Below are 18,790 nucleotides of genomic sequence, written 5' to 3'. Positions count from 1 at the left end.
GTATTTTTAAAGGATTAAGAACCCAGAATGAGATTGTGTAATCTTTATGTTAAGAAATGAACCGTTAAAGGGGTGGCTAGGTGACACAGTGAATAGATCACTGGCCCTGAAGTCAGGAGGACCTGAGTTCAAATTTGGCCTCAGATACTTGACACACTAGCCATGTGACTTTGAGCAAGTCACTTAACCCCAATTGCCCTCCAAAAAGAAAAAAAAAGAAATGTTAGAGATATATAATTTACTGATGACCCTTAAGGGTCAATAGTAGAGATTTTTAGTGACATTTTTAGACCTGTGTAATGATGTATGTGCTTATATGTCCATCACTGGCAAAGACTGAATTTTCACAGTCACTAGTAGAATATTATGTAGTCAGTGCTTGAATCAATACTTTAGTACTTTAAGGACCCATAATTTTCCTTGGCATCATGACTCTCTGAACTCCTGTGTATCACAATCCTACTTTAGTCATCAGTCTTTACTGAATTGCTGGGACAGAAGAATTCATTACCCCATGGCATCCTTGAATTAGTTTGATTCTCTAATGACAAGCACAGTATGTCACTGACTGTATTTGAATTTTTTCCAACAGAGGTAGAAATCATATGCACTACCAGCATAGCCTTGGAGAGCCAAGGGTCACCTCTATGCCACAGTGAGGCATTAGTGTGAGATTTCTGTAGATGTTAATAAATAAATGAGACCCCAAAAAGAAGACCAAGAGGTACATGGGATAAGGGTCACTCTTGAGATTTTCAATTGAATTAACCATGCTGGTGGGCCAATAATAAAGACTATAAGGTTTGAATTACAGAAAAATAAAAAATGAGACACAGACTCTGTCATTAACAACCCTTAAGGCTAAACAAAAAGAATGGCCATATGGATAACATTTTATATACAATTTAATATATGTAGTGTGTTAGACGTATACAGTCTTAATGATGGAACAAGGAATAGAGAAATCAAGTTACTTGAGACATGAAGTTGAATTTTAAAAGGAATGCTTCTCAAACATTTGAGTTCAGTTTTTGGATAACATGAATGAAATATCCTGATCCAAAGCATCTTTATAAATTATAGAGTTTCACTGGAAGCTATGGGATTGTGATATACTTTTTTTTTTTTTTAGCAATTGGGGTTAAGTAACTTGCTCAAGGTTACATGGCAAGTTATTTCTGGGTGTGGTGCTAAGTATCTGAGCCCCGGATTCAATCCCCAGGCCATCACGACACTAGGGCCAATGCTCTTACTCTCTGAGCCACCTGGCCGCCCCCTGTGATATACTTTTAAAACAATATTCTATGATTTTTTTTCCTACCCCAGAATCCCCTCTTCTTTCTATAAACACTGTACTGAAAATAGAGTAAATATAGCTTGACAATGTGGTAAATCAGTTCTAAATGCCCTTCTCTGTTATATGATTGGTCTCTGCTCCATTCATACCCAAACTTCTACCTTCCATCATCCCACAGTAATTATATTACAATAGTTGTACTGTCACATACTATTCATTGAACTTCATGGAGTTAGAAGCATTTTCAGCTTTAAAATTCTAATATTTCTATGTTCCTAGATTACCATACAAAACAAAAATACAAACTATACATACTTCCTTCCTTTGTAAAAATGATGGAAACCTTTATGCAAATGCTTAAGCACTAGAGAATTGTACTGAAAATCAGAAAACCTTGGTTCTATGTCCAATTCATCCAGTCACTAACTGTGTGACCTTGAGTGAGTTTCTTAAACTCAATGGAATTCACTTTCCTCATCTGTAAGATGAAAAGGTTAGATCTCAGTTTTCTTGCAACTCTGATAGCCTATGATTCTGTAGCTTCCCTAGATAGTCAGAACTTTTGTCTGAAATGACCTTTGTCTCATTTCATTTTGTGTGATCAACTAGACATTACAACTCAGTTCCAAGGTTGCAATCTCTCTTTGACTATAAGCTTGTTTACCCTGCCCACCACATTGATGGTGTTTATTTGGATATATACATTAGAATTTTCTGCTTTATGTATAATCCTTGGATTTTTAGAAGACCCATTTCTAAAGTATTTTCCTCCATTAGGCCATAGTTTTTGGATGAGTCACTTGCAGAGTATAAGTATTTCTAAAGTACCAGTTGATCTACAGACTGTTGGAGAGAGGGGGGAGAAGAGAAGGGGTTGCTGTACAGAGTCCTATTGTCTACACAGCTAAAATGGATTAGTAAAATGAAAAATCCCCAAATAACCTTGCCAACCTTGATTAAGCCAATTCAGATGATTATAATTTGTTTCCAGTGTCTTGAACTAACCACAGGGTTAGTTCCTGATACAAACCAGGTCACAAGATCAAAACTTTTAACTCACCTACTTATAACTAGACCACCTCAGAGACACAGCTATCAGGCAATCACCAGGTACTTCTTGCCTAAGAAACTATTGAGGTCTTCCATTTTAGACTATTACTACCCGTTAAGCATTCACCTTAGGTGAATAGCTATAAGGACATGCCTAGCATTCCCTCTCAAGGATAACTTTACAACTAGCCAAACACAGAGCACTTCTTGGCCTAGGATGATTTTCTGATTAAATACAGACATAGGAGTTTTGGGAGAGGAGGTACCTAAATACATGTTCCCACATGTTAGACACCCTTAAAACATCCAAAATAATGTTTCCTTTTTCAGACCCACCTTTTTACTATAATTTCATATCTAGGGTTATTTAGCTTATTAAGTACACATAACTTCCTCTATTAAACACTCTGGAAAAGGAGTTCAGTGATATTGTATGACCACTCAGGTATGACCAATGAAACTGAAACTAGGAGCTAGGCTTCTTTGAATGTTTCTTGAAAATCCAAACAGTCTGGAAGTGTATCTTGTATAATAAATGTTCGAGCCAATATGTGTGGGCAGATTTTCAAATGCCATTCTGCAACTACTGTATTCCTTCAAAATAGACCAGTTTCTTTAGACATTAATAGACACTAGATTAAATGTTGCAACACCAAGTTTTTCAGCCATGAATTTACTAGGTGGGATGAGAATCAGGCACTAATGTGTCTGGTATGTTATTATACACACATATACATATACACACGTGTATATATGTATACATACACATATATACATACACATCTCTCTATATATACATCTATATGTATGTGTATACACACACACACACAGAAGTTCATAGATTTAAGGCTGGAAATGGTCTTAAAGGCCATCGATTCCAACACCTTCATTTTACAAAAGAGGAAACTATGGCCTAGAGAGGTTAACAAATTTTCTCAAGGGCACAGTGAATCAGTGGTAGAATCAGGATTTGAAACCAGGTCCTCTTCCTCCAAACCCACAGTTTTTTCTACTTCACCACACTGCAATGTCACATAGGTCCTAAAATTTTTGCCTTGAAGCACAGCATCACAGGAAACTATCTGGCTTATTTGTAAGAGAGCATAGTTGATTGTCGAATTTCCCTTTCAGTTTACTGGGGCTATTCTACTTAAAACACTTTTTAATTGAGGACCCTGATGTTTATGCCTCATTCAAGCATAGGGTTACTATAGCTTTCTTGGGCTAGGACCCACATAAAGATAAGTACAATAAAGTTAATTGGGTAAAGCCTGAAAATTACTTTCTATATGCCACTCCTATGTTATCATGGACGCAATACTAAGTGAATGTCTCAGTTCTGTACAAAAACCCACTCTCATTCTTCTTTCATTTCTGCCTGCCTGCCTGCCTGTCTTCCGTCCTTCCTCACATATTTTTGGAGTAACCAATATGTGCCAAGCTCTAAGTGGGTAGAGGAGTACTAGGGCACAAAAATACTTGAGACACAGTTCCTACTCTTAAGGGGCTTTGGGTTATCTGGTGAGTCCAATCACAAGGTTTTTATTTTATTTTACCTGTTTTCTTTAATTCACATAGAATTTCCCGTCATTAGCTGAAGAGCCTTTTATTTTTCATTCACAAAGCTTTGGTGCTGTGTTATAAGGAGGTTCTTCTGATACATTTAATAATTCCTTTGGGTTCCAAGGAGAACTCACTTCATTCTAATCTGTAGGATTAGGATAAGCAACTTTTTTCTGGTATGGTTCCATTCATCCAGCAGAGAAAAAGAAAATCAGTTGAAGGCCACAATGAAGTAAAAAGTTTCTCTACACTTAATATAGTAAGTGGTATTATAGTGAGACTCCAGGATAATTCTCTTTCTTTAATACTTTCTTTCATTTTTCCTTCTTTCCTCCACCCCACCCCCTGCTTTGTTTAACTTCTTTCTCTCTTTGTGTCTTCTTTCCTGACTCCCTCCCTTCCTTTCTTTCTCATCACAGAACATCTAAAAAGAGTGAAAACATCCCCGTGCAAATCTACTGGAAAAGTATGTATAATAATTTAATCTTATTTATTCATCTTTTTAGATCATTTCTAAGATTAAACTTATTGAACTATATAATTACATAAATCTAAACTCATGGGCTTCTATTTTCTTGCAACTGTTGAAAGCCATCAAATGTTTGTCTGTTAATTTTATAGTGGTACCATCTTTGTAAATATAAGTTATTGATTCTTTTCTTGGTTACTAATAAATAATAATAGCCAATAACAATACTTATTTAGTTTCATTTCCTAATCAAAGACTAGCAGTATTAGTTTCCCTAATAGTCTAGTAAAAGTTGTTTTTTGGTTTGTTCTGAAAAAAATGTGAGCTTTCCCAAACTACCTGAAAATTTAGCCTTGGTTTATACTATTTCTTTTCTAATAACCTATGGTGATATTTTATTTTCTTTCTTATTTTAAACAGCAATAATTTCAACACTTTTCATTTTTAAAACAATTTACAAGCACTTGATTTATCATTCTCACAGCCAGAGGAAAAGAAACTGATATTCATAGTATCTCATCTTGACATCCTTTATTTTGGCAAGACATCCATTGGCACTGAAAAACAGTATTTGTCCAACTAAGGTTATTGGGGCTTCTGTTGCTTAATCTGTCCTTCTTAGCTAATGAAACCTGGTAATTGGAGATATTCAAACTGTCATCGAGTCTTAGATGTAGGTAGTCAGCTTCTTTGAGCCTGAAGGAGAGATGGCAATGTCTCCCTAAAAGAAATGACAACGCTATTCTGTACTAAACCTCCAAGATATGGTATGTGATTAGGACCTGTTGCATATTGCATCAGAATTCTATTCAACTATGTGGAATTAAGGTATGATGGATATCAACAGGCAACTATCAGCCTCATGGAACTCTGCTCCACTGAAGTCTAGGAGCCAAATTTTACAATGTGGTCTTTTCTCACCTCTTCAATGCATGTGAACTCATATAAAAACCTTGTTCTGCTCATTTTCTAGCTGGAATTGCTGTACTATATTAGAGACTCTCTCTTCCTACATAGGGTTATCAGTCACAGAGGACTGCTGTTTTTTTTTCCTGCATAATACTACTTGTATTTGAACTTTCTTTCTGTCTACTACCACCTTAGTCGCTTTGCATCTGTCTTATTACAAAGCTTCCTAGCTGATTTCCCTACTCCACCACTCCCCCTCCCCCTTTCAATTCAATCTGTATCTAGCTGCCAGGTAATGTCAGACACCACATATATGATAAAGACCTTTCCAGATCTAAACTTTATGATCCTTTGATCCTATCTACTCTTTTTGATCCTATCCTACTCTGATGAGGAATTTATGGTAGTTCCATATTTCCTGTCAAATCAAATCTAAACTTCTCAGCCTAGTATTTGTGTAGGATCATTGGTCAACTGGACACCCCCTTACATTTATTCTACTTTTCTCTAATTTTTCTTCACCATCACCTCTTTTTAACATGTACCAACCTTTTGCACCCCTTCCTATTTTTATGTCAAAATGTTTATCTTCCAGAAATGTTCATCCTGCCTCTTCCCTGGCAATCTAAATCACTCAGTTAATTTAAGACCCAGTTCAGAGATTACCTTCAGGAAACTTTCTTTTAATGATGGCAGCCTTGATCACTCCATTGACCTTAAAGTTTCTTGATACTCAGTATACAATTTAACCTACCTTCTCATGCACTATCTTTTGCTGTCTACATATTATACAATTGTATATCTTTTTTCTGCAACTAAATTATAAATTCCTCAGGGGCAGGAATTGTAACTTCTGCTTTGTTTCCCCTTGTAATAATAATTACTCATCTACACAGCACTCTATAGTTTACCATTTATACATAATGCCTAGTATAGTACTCTGCACATCACAGATGATTAATATATGCCTAGTGAATTAATCAAGAAATCATTATAATAGGGAAGTATGACTATTATCAGTGAAACTAAAGTCACTTGGGATGTGTAAGGTTTCTCATGACCCCCAGAACAATTATTGCACCTGGGGGTAGATCTGGAGAAGGGAGATTCCTATGGTGTGACCCAGGAGAGAAAATCCACTTGAAGAAGGAATCTGCTATACCAGAGAGGGAGCCAAGTCTAGTACTTGGGGAGGAAGGCTAACTCAAGACAATACTATTGGAGCCCTCTATATTTTCTATCCTAGGGCAAAGCTCTATATCTCTACCCTAGTTACTCTCCTCTTTGAAATAAGCAGTAATTTTTAGTAGCCAATATTTATTATTTGGATTATTTGTGTAACTCAGTTTCCAAACAAAGCTCTATATACATACACCGTACATACATATACACATACATACAAACACTATGCTTTGGCGAAGATATCAGTTCTCTCTGACTGCTTAAATCTTTTCCAACTATACTTTTTCATTCCATGCTCTGAGTTCACTGCTTTCTTATAAATTTTCAGGGGGTAAATGATGAACTTAAATAAGAAACTAGAGGCAATAGTGTCAGAAACACTCTTTCCTAAAGACTTTTGTGACCCTCAAGATTAGGAAAGTGTCTTATCATTCTTATGGTCTATTCCTAAATTTCGGAACCTTTTTTTTTTTTTTTTGCCAAATATGCCTTTTTCTAAATTGTCCTATAAATACTCATATAGAGAAAAGATATTATGTGCTCCCAAGCAATATGTCTAGTCTCTGTTACAAAATACATATATTTCAGGTGGCTAGATGGTGCAGTGAACAGAGCACCAGCTCTAGAGTCAGGAGGACCTGAGTTCAAATCTGGCTTCAGACACTTAACACAAAAACTAGCAGTGTGACATTGGGCAAGTCACTTAACCCCAATTGCCCTCCAAAAAGCAAAGAAAAAAGAAAATACATATATTTCTGATAGAGTCAGGTGACTTAATCAGAGTCCTGTAGGTATGTGAGTGACAATGGCTTTCATGTATTCAGTATATACTGAGCTCCTGAATTCTTGGCATAGGGAAATGAGACATCTGTGAGTCAAAGTCTGTCATTTAAATGATTTTAAGGCAGTTTTTCCTAGTTTCCTGAGTATTTTGCCCATGTCTGGAAAACTGAGATAAAGGGCACCACCTAGACTGGGAAATGAAATGGGTGTTCAGGGAGGATATTCAAGGGTCAGTTCATAGAATTTTAAAACTAGAAGAGATCTTGAAGTTTATCTAAAGCATGCTATCTTGAATGTTTGTCAAATTGAATGTAATCAATGTCAACTCCATTTTGCAGATGGGAAATTGAGGTCCAGAGAAGAAACATGACTTTTTCAGTTGTTAGTCCTCCATCCTTGAAGAAAAACGAAGACACCAGGAAGTTGATGTCTTGACTTGCTAGTGAATTGGATTTAAGTGAGGCAGGGCTGTGCAAAGTCACCCCCAGCCTCTCTCATATTTTAAGTTAAAGGGAGAGAGAGAAAAAACACAAGTCTCTTGACTCCCAGTTCAGTGTTTCTCTTCACAACATACTGCTTCATAAAATTGGTTAAAAGGGCCTGGTCAAACAGCTTTCAAACCACGATGTTTTTTACTTTGTATTTTTTCCAATACAACGTTTGGTACTATGACATTTTCCCAGGGTATTCAGGAATGGATCAGGACATTATGCATCTGTACACCCTTTAGGGCCTTTGTTGCCTCAGCAATGGAGATAGCCAGAGTACAAAATTTCTGACATAAAGGCTTTAGAGCCAATATAAAGATGCACATTTGTGAAACACCATTGGTAAAAGCAAAGGACAAATACTGTACTTTGATTATCTCTGACTGGAGCTATACAAAAGAATCCATTAAACTAATTAATGCAGGCCTTGAGGAGGATCTTAAAAAACACCAGTAAGGGTAAGGTTTCCCCATCTCTGTGCCTAGAACTTAATCTCAGGTATCTTCCCTTCACTTTCAGAGACAAGGTTGAGAAGCTGGTGCAGTAGCCTGTCATAGCTTTGGGGGCTGGGTGGCTAGACAGTGGGATAAGTGAAGAACACAAAGCCACATTTTCATTGGACTGGAAGAGATCTTCAGAGGTCTTTGTGGTCCTCCATCTATAGCAAAGAACAAGGTTAGAGTCTGAAAATGGATTTTAGTCCTTAACTTGTTTAAGCAAATAGCTTCCTCTTCCTAGGCCTCAGACTTATTTGTGACTAAAGGTGTTGGGACTGATTAGTCTCTAAGGTCCCTTCCAGTTCTAAGAATCTATGTTCCTATACTTTCCTAAGTGTCCCATCTTTACTATATAACACTTCTGGCTCCTGTCTCTTAACCCAAAGGAACAGCAGAGATATAGCTATATTGAAGTCATCCTTTGGGATATGACCAAATAGCCCCAGCTGACACATCATTTATCTTGTTTGCATTCATAATATTCTAATATGGTCCCCCAAAAGAAGCTGTAATGCAGCTGGAGCTTCTGCCTCATCCCAAACTATAAAGTATCTAGGGATTTTATTTAGAGACTCATAACAATGTAAGTAGCACAAAAGAAAGCCATGTTAGCATAACAATATTGTTAGGCTTTGCAGCACAAAGATGTTGCCAATTTTACAGCTTACTTTAAGGGAAAAAAAGGAAGCTCATCTGGCATTCTATTCCCTGCTTTGTTTCCAGACACTTAGCTTGTGTAAAAAAAAAAATTACCTCCTCCCTTGTGCATTTATATGACTCTTATTTGCCACAAGATCTTCCCTAGTAATAACTGTAGGGTAATAGGTAAGAGGAGGAAAAAGGGAAGCAAAGAATATTTATGAATTGACCTTAAACCCAAAAACCAGCAGACCTTGGATGGCTCCATAGGCCTGCCAGAAATACTTGGTTAGAACCAGGAAACCAAGGTCACTAGTTTGACCCCCTCACTCCAATCTCTTGAGCTCATTGGTTTATCTCTATTCTCTACCACAGGAGAAGCAACATCCTTTAAACACGAGGGTAATATTGACTAATCATTAGTAGAGATGTGAAATCTGATTTACTTTAATTAATAGGAAGAATGAGTTGCCCTGATCTGTCTACATACTCTCATCAGGTCCTCCTGGTGACTCAGGGAATCTAGCTTTAGGGATGCAATACATAGGTGTGGCACTGAGAGAAACAAATTAACTGTCCCACAGTAGACTGAATCCTTGACCTTGGCCTCATTAATCCTTCATTCTAATCAACCTCGCGAGCCTGGAAATCTGTAGGGGGATCCTAATGTTGATAATGAGGATCAAACCTGAAACATTTAGTCCTTCTATACGATACTTTTGCAACTGTTCTATCAGGGTTTGGTTTCCAGTTTTTTTTAGCAGCAACAGAAGCAGCAATAAGGCATTATAGTACAATGGAAAGAACAATTAATTTATACCCATAAGACCAAGATGTGAAACTCAATTCTATCTCCTAGCTATGGAATCTTATGGAAGCACTTCACTTTCAGGAGCTTGTTTCCTCACATATAAAATGAAAATGATAATCCCTCAGATACCTTCCTCTTAGAATTATTTTAAAAATCAAGTATAATGTATGCAAATCACCTTGTACATCATAAAGCATGATATATCAACTCATTTCAAGACTTCATGAACATATGATCTCAGTGGTACTCAGCTACTCCATTCAAGCAGATTGCAATTCCCTTCTAATCCTACACAGTTCTTTTACCTGTCTTTTCATGAATCATCCACAGAGGACTTCTTTAACATGATGGAAAACTTCCTTGGGTCATTTGGTGTTTCATTGATTACATTGTAGCACTTGGGCGGTCCACCTTTTTATCCCTTACTCCTTATACATAGCGAACCCATCTCCTTTTCTGATTATAAATGTCACTGATGATGTCTTGTTAACTACTCCTCATGCACAAATCCTTGTGTTTGTTCTATATTTATGCTGCAGTCTGCCTACATCTGCCATGTAGCTTTGCATTCACTCTTTGGTCATCTACAATTTTGAGTCTTCTGAGGTCATGGTATTCCCATCAATCATAGTAATTAAGTATCACCAACAGTATAGTGGTATCCAAGAGATAGGCTTTTGCATCAGGAAAAAACCTGATGCCACTTTTTTCCTTTTATTAAACTCTGGATCTAGCTCATAGTCCATTTACAATATTTAGCAAGATATCTAATCACATGCAATCTGGGCAATATGTTTTTTTTTTCATTTACTTTGGTTCTCCAATTTAGATGACTAGGCAATCTTTTTTGAATGGCGATGGATCTGGTGGCAATTAGATATTCCAGAGCTCAGTGAAGTAAGAATCATTACTTGTGGGAGCATTTGCCATCGATAGGAAATATCTTTTCTATTATACTTATGAAACTTTCCATGGCATAGGTGTCAGATGTTATTAGTTTTGTAGTAGTAGTAGTAGTAGTAGTAATAGTAGCAGTAGTAGTAGTAGTATATTAGTCATTGTTGTAATAATAACTGGACCCACAAATTTTGTTGTTCAATCATTTCAGTTATGTCTAATTCTTAGTGACCTCATTTGGGATTTTCTTGGTAAAGATACTGGAGTGGTTTGCCATTTCCTTCTCCAGCTCATTTAACATATGAAGGAACTGAGGTAAACAGGATTAAGTGATTCGCCCAGGGTCACACAGCTAGTAAGTGTCTGAGACTGGATTTGAACTCATGAAGACAAGATTTTCTGACTCTAAACTCAGCACTCTATCCACTGTGCCACCTAAGTAGCCTGGACCCACAAATAGTTTTTTTGTAATTATAATTTGGTGATATGAAATTCTTATATCCACCCAAAATAAAGCCAGGTATCAATTGTCTAGGAACTAGGGGCACATTTTTATGAGATTTTAATTTGTTTCTCAGCTACATATTGGAACAAAAAATATTCATTGGATTAATCCATTCAGTCAAAGAAACAAATTGGATTGAACCATTTAACAGAATGACACTATGAGTCTGTGAAACCAATCAGCCTTGGAAAACATGTTGCCCTTTCACCTAGCCAAAAGGGGGAGTCATGGGAGATGCATGCTTGGGAGAGGGAGGAATTGGAAGAATCCTTTACCTATCTTCCAATTTTAGAACCTTGATTCATCAAAGTTCTAAACTTAATCTCTTGGCTTTGATGAATTCTAAGACCAAAGTGCTAGTGTTTCTTTTTTAACTCTTAGCTCACAGGACTATATCTTGATACTGAAGTACCATAAAATATAACAGCTAGAAAGAACACTGCAGGCAAAATAGTACAGCCCCTTCGTTTTATATCAGATGTTTTGTTTTCCCCTGATTCATATGTTTTTCAAAGTGGAGAACACTTTCTGTAATCCAAGACAGAAAAAAAAGTGTATCTTTCTAAAAGGAAAAATATTTTTGCAAGATCAGATTAAAACAACAACAACAACACCATATTGCTATTGAAATGAAGAAAATAAATTCTTGAAATACATGAAATATTCTAAACTGACTCCACTCATACAAAGTGCTTCCCACAGTGGAACATAATCCCTGCATCTGGACAGTACTGCAGTGAGGGCTCATCTGTCACTTGCATGACTCAATGAAATGCTGTTTTATAATCTGATTGCACAACTTGCACCAACAAATCATAAATAGGCTGTGGGTAATGTTGTATAAACTTGAGTAATGTTCAGAAAGAGACTAAAAGGTGATTGCATGCCTTTTCTTTTCCTCAGTCTCCTCTCTATGTCAGCATTTATGCCCACCTGCTTGGATCAGTCAACACTAGCTGGATACTCACCCGTCTGATGTGCTGATGTAATTCCCAACATTTGTGAGAAACTAATCATGCTCATATAGTTTCTTCTGCTTTCCAGTTTAGAGGGAAGGCTGCCTTCTTTGTATAGTCCCTCCCCTTCCTTGGCAGACAGGTAGTGCTTGGTATGAAGTGACATCACTCCAAAACTCCCACACATTAATTACAGACATGAGTCCTTAAACATGACTGTCATTTCTACCGCTGAAAAAAGACTGAAAAAAAAAAATCCAGACAAGGTAAAAAGAGAAATTGCACAACTCAATCAGTCAGTTCTTTCTCTAGAGATTAATGACTTCTTAGAAATTCAGGTAAGATGACCTATCTCAGAAACTTAGAATCCAAGAACTTTAGAATTGAAAGGGACCAGAGAAATCATCCAGTCCAAACTCTCATTTTACAAATGAGGAAGCTAAAAGCTCAGAGGAATTAAGTAACTAGTTCAAGATCATAGAGTAAGTTGAAGAAGATCTAGAACTACAGATCCTTAGCCTTTTATTCTCTTAACTATATTAGACTATCTCCCCATATTCATAATTTTTCTGAGAGCTAACATATGGATTCAATTCAAATTAATTCAAGAAATATTTATTAAGTACCTACTATGTGCCAGTCACTGTGCTAAGCACTGGGGATACAAATAAGAAAAAGAGACAATCTATGCCCTTTAAGAGCTTATAGTCTAATATGGAAAGATAGTACATAAAAGGAAGTTAAAAAGGGGAGGTGGAGTACCAGTGGGTACCTGGCACAGGGGCATGCTATTCTCTCAAAACCAAGTCAAAAGTCAAAGCCAAGCAGAGTAGTTGGTGGAAAATGTAGTTATAAGGAGGCTGATTCTCTTTAAAGGAATATATGGGGAAAAAAAAGACTCTTCTCTTATTGTGGATGGGAACATATTCCTGTATGTTTAATATTTATGTTCTAAGCCATTCTTAGAAATAAGTGGCTGTTACATAATTTTTTTTAACCAGACCTATGATCTCATTGGATTAGGGAAGACTAGTTAGCAGTGATTTATTTGTTTAAAATAAATTTGTTAATTTGTTTTAAATGCTTTGTGCATTTTAAAATCCAATACACAAACCAGGGGAGGAATCAATTTAGATACTTAGTGTCAGTGGTTATTTAGCTTAGCTGGTTGAAGCTTGGTAAGGGGTCCAGGTGTCCTCCTCCATAAAGGTCAGTTAGCAACATTCCAGTCCGCAGCCATAAACTATACTTCTAACCATTGGGTTGTTAATTGGGTCACAAGGGGAACTGAGTAAGAGAGTATGAATATCTTGGTACAAATCCATCTCCCAAATGACACATTTCCTCCTGATAGTAGATTCCATAGATCTTATCTTATGTGTACATCATCGCACAATAGCTAATAATAATAATAATAGTAGAGCTAAGGCTCTACTATTTGTGATCAAAATCTATAGCAACACACAACATGTTATTTTCAATTTTAATGACCATTTTAAATACTTAGAAAATGCTTTACACTCTGCCCAGATACCACTAAGTTACAGTTACGCTTCTTGACAGATTCCCTATAAGACCTTTCAAAGGATATTCAACATTCTGTGAGTACAGAGTTGAATTACTGATTCAGTATTTTGATGGATCTGTGATCTCATGAATGTGGTTGTTTTCTCCAATGGTACAGTTCAAAACCTACCCATATCTCTTTATTCTGTGCAACTCTATCTTTGTCTCTTCACAAATCCTCCACTGTGGATCCACCCATCATACTGGGAGCCTTATTTTATATCTCTTGACTTTAAGCAGCTACCCTCCAGGACACAAGCTTGCCATCTGTTACCCCTCACTCACTACAAGATTGACATCTCTTTTCTAACTATATCAGAAAATATTTCTGATTATCTCCCCAATTTCTTTCAGTTCACTTCTTGGGCCCTCTAGCTTATTTACACCCACCATGCACCTCTTCATTGTCATGTGACCAGCGATTTAAATTTTCCAACAACTTGGTATTTTCAGTCAATTAGCATGACTAGAAGTATTTCTGTTGTTAAAAAGATGAGCTTTTGTTTCAAGGAAAAGCTTGGGATCATGTATGTAAAAGTGCCTTGCAACATCATGAAGACAACCTAGACATATCTTTCATTTCTGTTCAGAACTTTATTTTCTTTCTGCAATGTCTGTCCAAGATATATGGGCTGAGCTCTATGGGCTGAGCTTCCAGGTGCTTAACAATCTGGATCATAAATGTTCTTTATCCTCTTGTTTTTCTAGGTCTGTAGGTCAATTTCTTTTGAATGATTATGGATTTAATTTTGGAATCTTTCCAATGCTACAGGTACACACAATGTTATATACAAACAAGAGCATCCGAGAGACCTCAACTTCTGCAGGAAAACTTTTTCATTCAAATCCTCTTATTAACCTCCAAGACGATGACAACCATCTTTCTTGAGCATGTCCCTTATACACTTAGACCAAGCAATACCATTTCTAGGGCTATATCACAGAGATCATAAAAATGGGAAAAGGACCCACATGTACAAAAATATTTATAGCGGTTCTTTTTGCAATAGCCAAGAACTGGAAATTGAGGGATTCCCCATCAATTTGGGAATGACTGAACAAGTTGTGTTATATGAATGTAATGGAATACTGTTGTGCTATAAGAAAAGATGAACAGGCAGACTTCAGAAAAACCTGGAAAGACTTATTTGAACTGATGCTTAGTGAGGGGAGCACAATCAGGAGAACAGTGTTGTAACAGTAACAGCCAGAGTGTATAATGACTGACTTTGACAGAGTTAGCCTTTCTCAGCAATGCAGAGGCCTAAAACAATGCCAAAGGACTCATGATAGAAAATGCCATCCACATTCAGAGAAAGAACTATGGAATCAGAATGCAAAGCAAAGCACACTATTTTCTTTTTTGTTTTCTTTCTCATGGTTCCTCCCATTTGTTCTAATTCTTCTATACAACGTGACTAATATGAAAATATGTTTAATAGGAATGTATGTGTAGAGCCTTTATCAATTTGCATGCCATATTGGGGAGGGGAGAGGGAAGAAAAGGGGAGAATATTTAAAACTTATGGAAATGAATGTTGAAAACTAAAAATAAATAAACTGAAAGAAAAAAAGAACATGACTCTTTTCTTTATGGTACACTTTATGCTAATAATTGTAGGTTTGTAGAACAAGAATTTCTTTATTGTTGCATAAGATTTTAGTACAAGATATTGTTGAAAGAGACTTTTTGGGGGTGGTAGTGAGACAATCAGGGTTAAATGACTTGCTCAGTCACTTACAATTAGTAAGTGTCAAGTATCTGAGGCCAGAATTTTTTGAATTCAGGTCCTCCTTACTACAGAGCCTATACTCTATCCACTGCACCACCTCACTACCCCAGAAGGAGAGTCTTAAAGAGGACATTTTGCTCTATTTAATCAAGTTCTTTTTATAATCAGCAAATAGTAAGCCTAGCTGGGTCTTGTATTCTCTACACCATTTGGTCAGTTGCATAACTAACACTATAGCCTACTGTAGAGAATCATTGGTCTGTCTTTTCCTTTCTTATACCAAGTAGGGTCCCAGAATGAGTGTAGATTATTATCATAAAGATTTTGGAGAAATAGGAATGTAGATATTCAGATGAATAGCTATTGATACTTCCATGTTAATTTTTTCATATATAATATGAACTAGAGGTTTCTCTGAGGGTATGCTTTAAGCTCCTTATACCTCTCTAAGATTCGCAGAGCAGGGCTTTATCACACACCCCTTTGTTCTACTTTTTCCTATGTAGTGTCAGATTTTTATTAGTCAAGTGTAGGGAGTATATCTATATCCTTCAGTGAAATTTCACCAGCAATTCTCATTACTCACTTACCTATTATATATTTCATTTAATGTCACTTAAAATAATGTGCTGTATAAGAACTTGACTCAGAATGGTAGAAATAACATAGAAATTTACATCAATGTATCTAGCACGTGCATTTCCAACCTGTAAGACTTCAATTTCTGTTAACTTTCCTTTCCCTCCCCTCCCGGCAAACAGCCAGCAAAACAAAAGCTCCAGCATTCAAATTAACCATTGCTCCCATATGGGACTGGGCAAGGGCTTTTGCTCAGGGCTTTTCCATGCCCTCCTTGACAGGATAGAAGAGCTTCATATTGACATAATAAGGGAACCCTTGGTGCCCTGGAGGTCTCTCCTGAATGTCGCCCAATTTGAGCAAGTACAATGGTTCCAGGCATTGGTTTCACTTCCACATGGTTGTGTTTCTGCTCACAGAGAACTGGTTCTTGCATTGCTATTAGGTTAATTGTTTCTCTGACCCATGAATACTGATCAGGTTTGATGGACTTTGCATCATGAGATGTAAGCTGCCTAAATAGCACAGTCCTTCCAAGGCAGATAGTGAGAGGGCTGTTATAAGTTCAAATGCCATTTTCTAAACCTTTCCCTTTATGTTTGAACTTAGAATTTGATTTTAAGTCCCTCACACTGCTTTCTCCCTAACTTGCATATAAGATTATAGGGTTTGGGACAGGGGCCTATGATTTTTCTAAACCTTTGATATTCTTCCCTCAATGTGATTCAAATCATGTAGCCTCTAGCATGGACCTTTGTGAATATGTCATCTGGTCTAGCTGCTCTTCTGATCAGGTTTCTTTAGTACCATTTCTACTTTCTCAGGCAGCACATTGAGAACTGTGATATTAAAGTCCAAATGTGGTGACAGTTGGTCATTCAGTCTATAAGTGTTTATTAATCACTTACCATGTGCCAGGCACTGTGCTAAACACTAGGAATACAAAAAAAAAAGGAAGGGGGGAAGGTCCCTCTTCTCAAGAAACTCACAGCCTAGTGGGATAGACAACATGAAAACAATTCTGTTCAAACAAAATGAACACAGGATAAATTGAGGATCATTTCAGAGGGAAGGTACTAAGATTAAGAAGGACTAGGATAGACTTCTTGTAGAAAGTGGGAATTTAGTTGAGACTTGGAAGGAACTGGGGAAGTCAGGAGGGAGAGATGAGAAAAGAGAATTTCAGGTATGGGGAACAGCCAGTGAAAATGCCCAGAGTCAGGAGATGAAATGTCATGCGGGAAAAACAAGAAAGGAATCCAGTGTCATCAGATCACAAAGGACAAGTTGGGATGTAGGGTATAAAAATCCTGGAAGGTAGGAAGGGGCTAGTTTATAGAAAACTTTAGAAGCAAAAGAAAGAGAGGATTTTATATTTTATCCTGAAGGCAATAAGGAGCCAATGAAGTTTATTGACTAGGAGTGAAGGGGTAGTGATATGATCAAACTTGTATTATGTTTATTTTTAACATCACCTTATTCATCTGAGATTTTCTAGGTCATTTGAAGCATAACAAATTTTTTTCCAGTTCTCTTTTTTCACTCTATGTGAATCTTTATGTTTCAAGTATGTTTCTTGCAAACAATAAATTATTGATTTTTTTCCTCCTTTAAATTCAGGAAACTTTTCTTTAGTGCCTACTCTATTCATAGTACTGTATTTTAAATTTTTAAAATTTCCATTTTATTTTGTTTTTCATTTTAGATTCTCTCCCTTTCCCCATATTTCCCCACTTGTTAAGAAGGTAAGAAATTCAAACCCCATTAAAAATATGTAGTCATGCAAAACAAACTTCTACATTAGACATTCTAAAAAAGAAAAAGAAACATAGAGATACAAAAAGTATGCTTTAATTTGCATTCTGAGTCTATCAGCTCTCTCTGGAGATAGATGGCATTTTTCATAATGAGTGCTTTAAAATTGTAATGGGTCATTGTGCTGATCAGTTACTAAATATTTTACCATTGATTATTTTTTATAATATTGTTATTGTGTAAATTTTTCTTTTGCTTCTGTTCTCTTTACTTTGTATCCATTCATATAAGTTTTCCTGAGTCTTTCTGAAACTATCCCCTGAATCATTTCTCATAGCATATCACATTCATAGACCATAACTTATTCATCCATTTTCGAATAGATGGGCATCCCCTCAATTTCCAATTCTTTGTCACCACAAAAAGAGCTTCCATAAATATTTTTGTACCTATCAGTCCTTTTCCTTCTTTAGTGTGTTTGCAGGTATAGACCTAGCAGAGGTATTGCTGGGTCAAAGGTTTAACAGCTTAATACCTTTGGGGGCCTAGTTCCAAAGTGTTTTCCAGAATAACTGGAATAGTTCACAACTCTGCCAACAATGCATTGGGGTACTTATCTTCCCTCATCATCTCCAGAATTTGTCATTTTCCTTTTTTTTATTATTCTAGCCATTCTGACAAGAGGTGGTACTTTAAAATTATCTTAATTCATGTCTTTCTAGTTATTAATGATTTAGAACATTTTTATATGACTATTGGTAGATTTGATTTCTTACTCTGAAGACTGCCTGATAATATACCTTGACCATTTATCAACTGTGAAGTAGCACTTATTCTTATAAATTCAACTCAGTTCCTTATATATTTGAGAAATAGAATCTTTATCAAAGAAACTCACTGCAAAAATTTTCTCCCCAGTTTCCTGCTTTGCTTCTAGTTTTGGCTGTATTTGTTTTGTTTGTGGAAAACTTTAAAAAATTTTAAATTTAATTTTAAAATTATCCATCTATCCTCTACATCTCTTGTTTGGTCACAAACTCTTCCCCTACAGATAGATCTGAAAGATAATTTCTTCCAGACTATACTAATTTGCTTATGAGTTTATCTTGGT

The sequence above is a fragment of the Petaurus breviceps genome, unplaced genomic scaffold (assembly GCF_028583685.1).
Source record: "Petaurus breviceps papuanus isolate PSGF00001 unplaced genomic scaffold, PetGlider_PUasm1.0 171, whole genome shotgun sequence".
NCBI classification, from domain to species: Eukaryota; Metazoa; Chordata; class Mammalia; order Diprotodontia; family Petauridae; genus Petaurus; species Petaurus breviceps.
Note: the sequence above shows the minus strand (reverse complement) of the source record.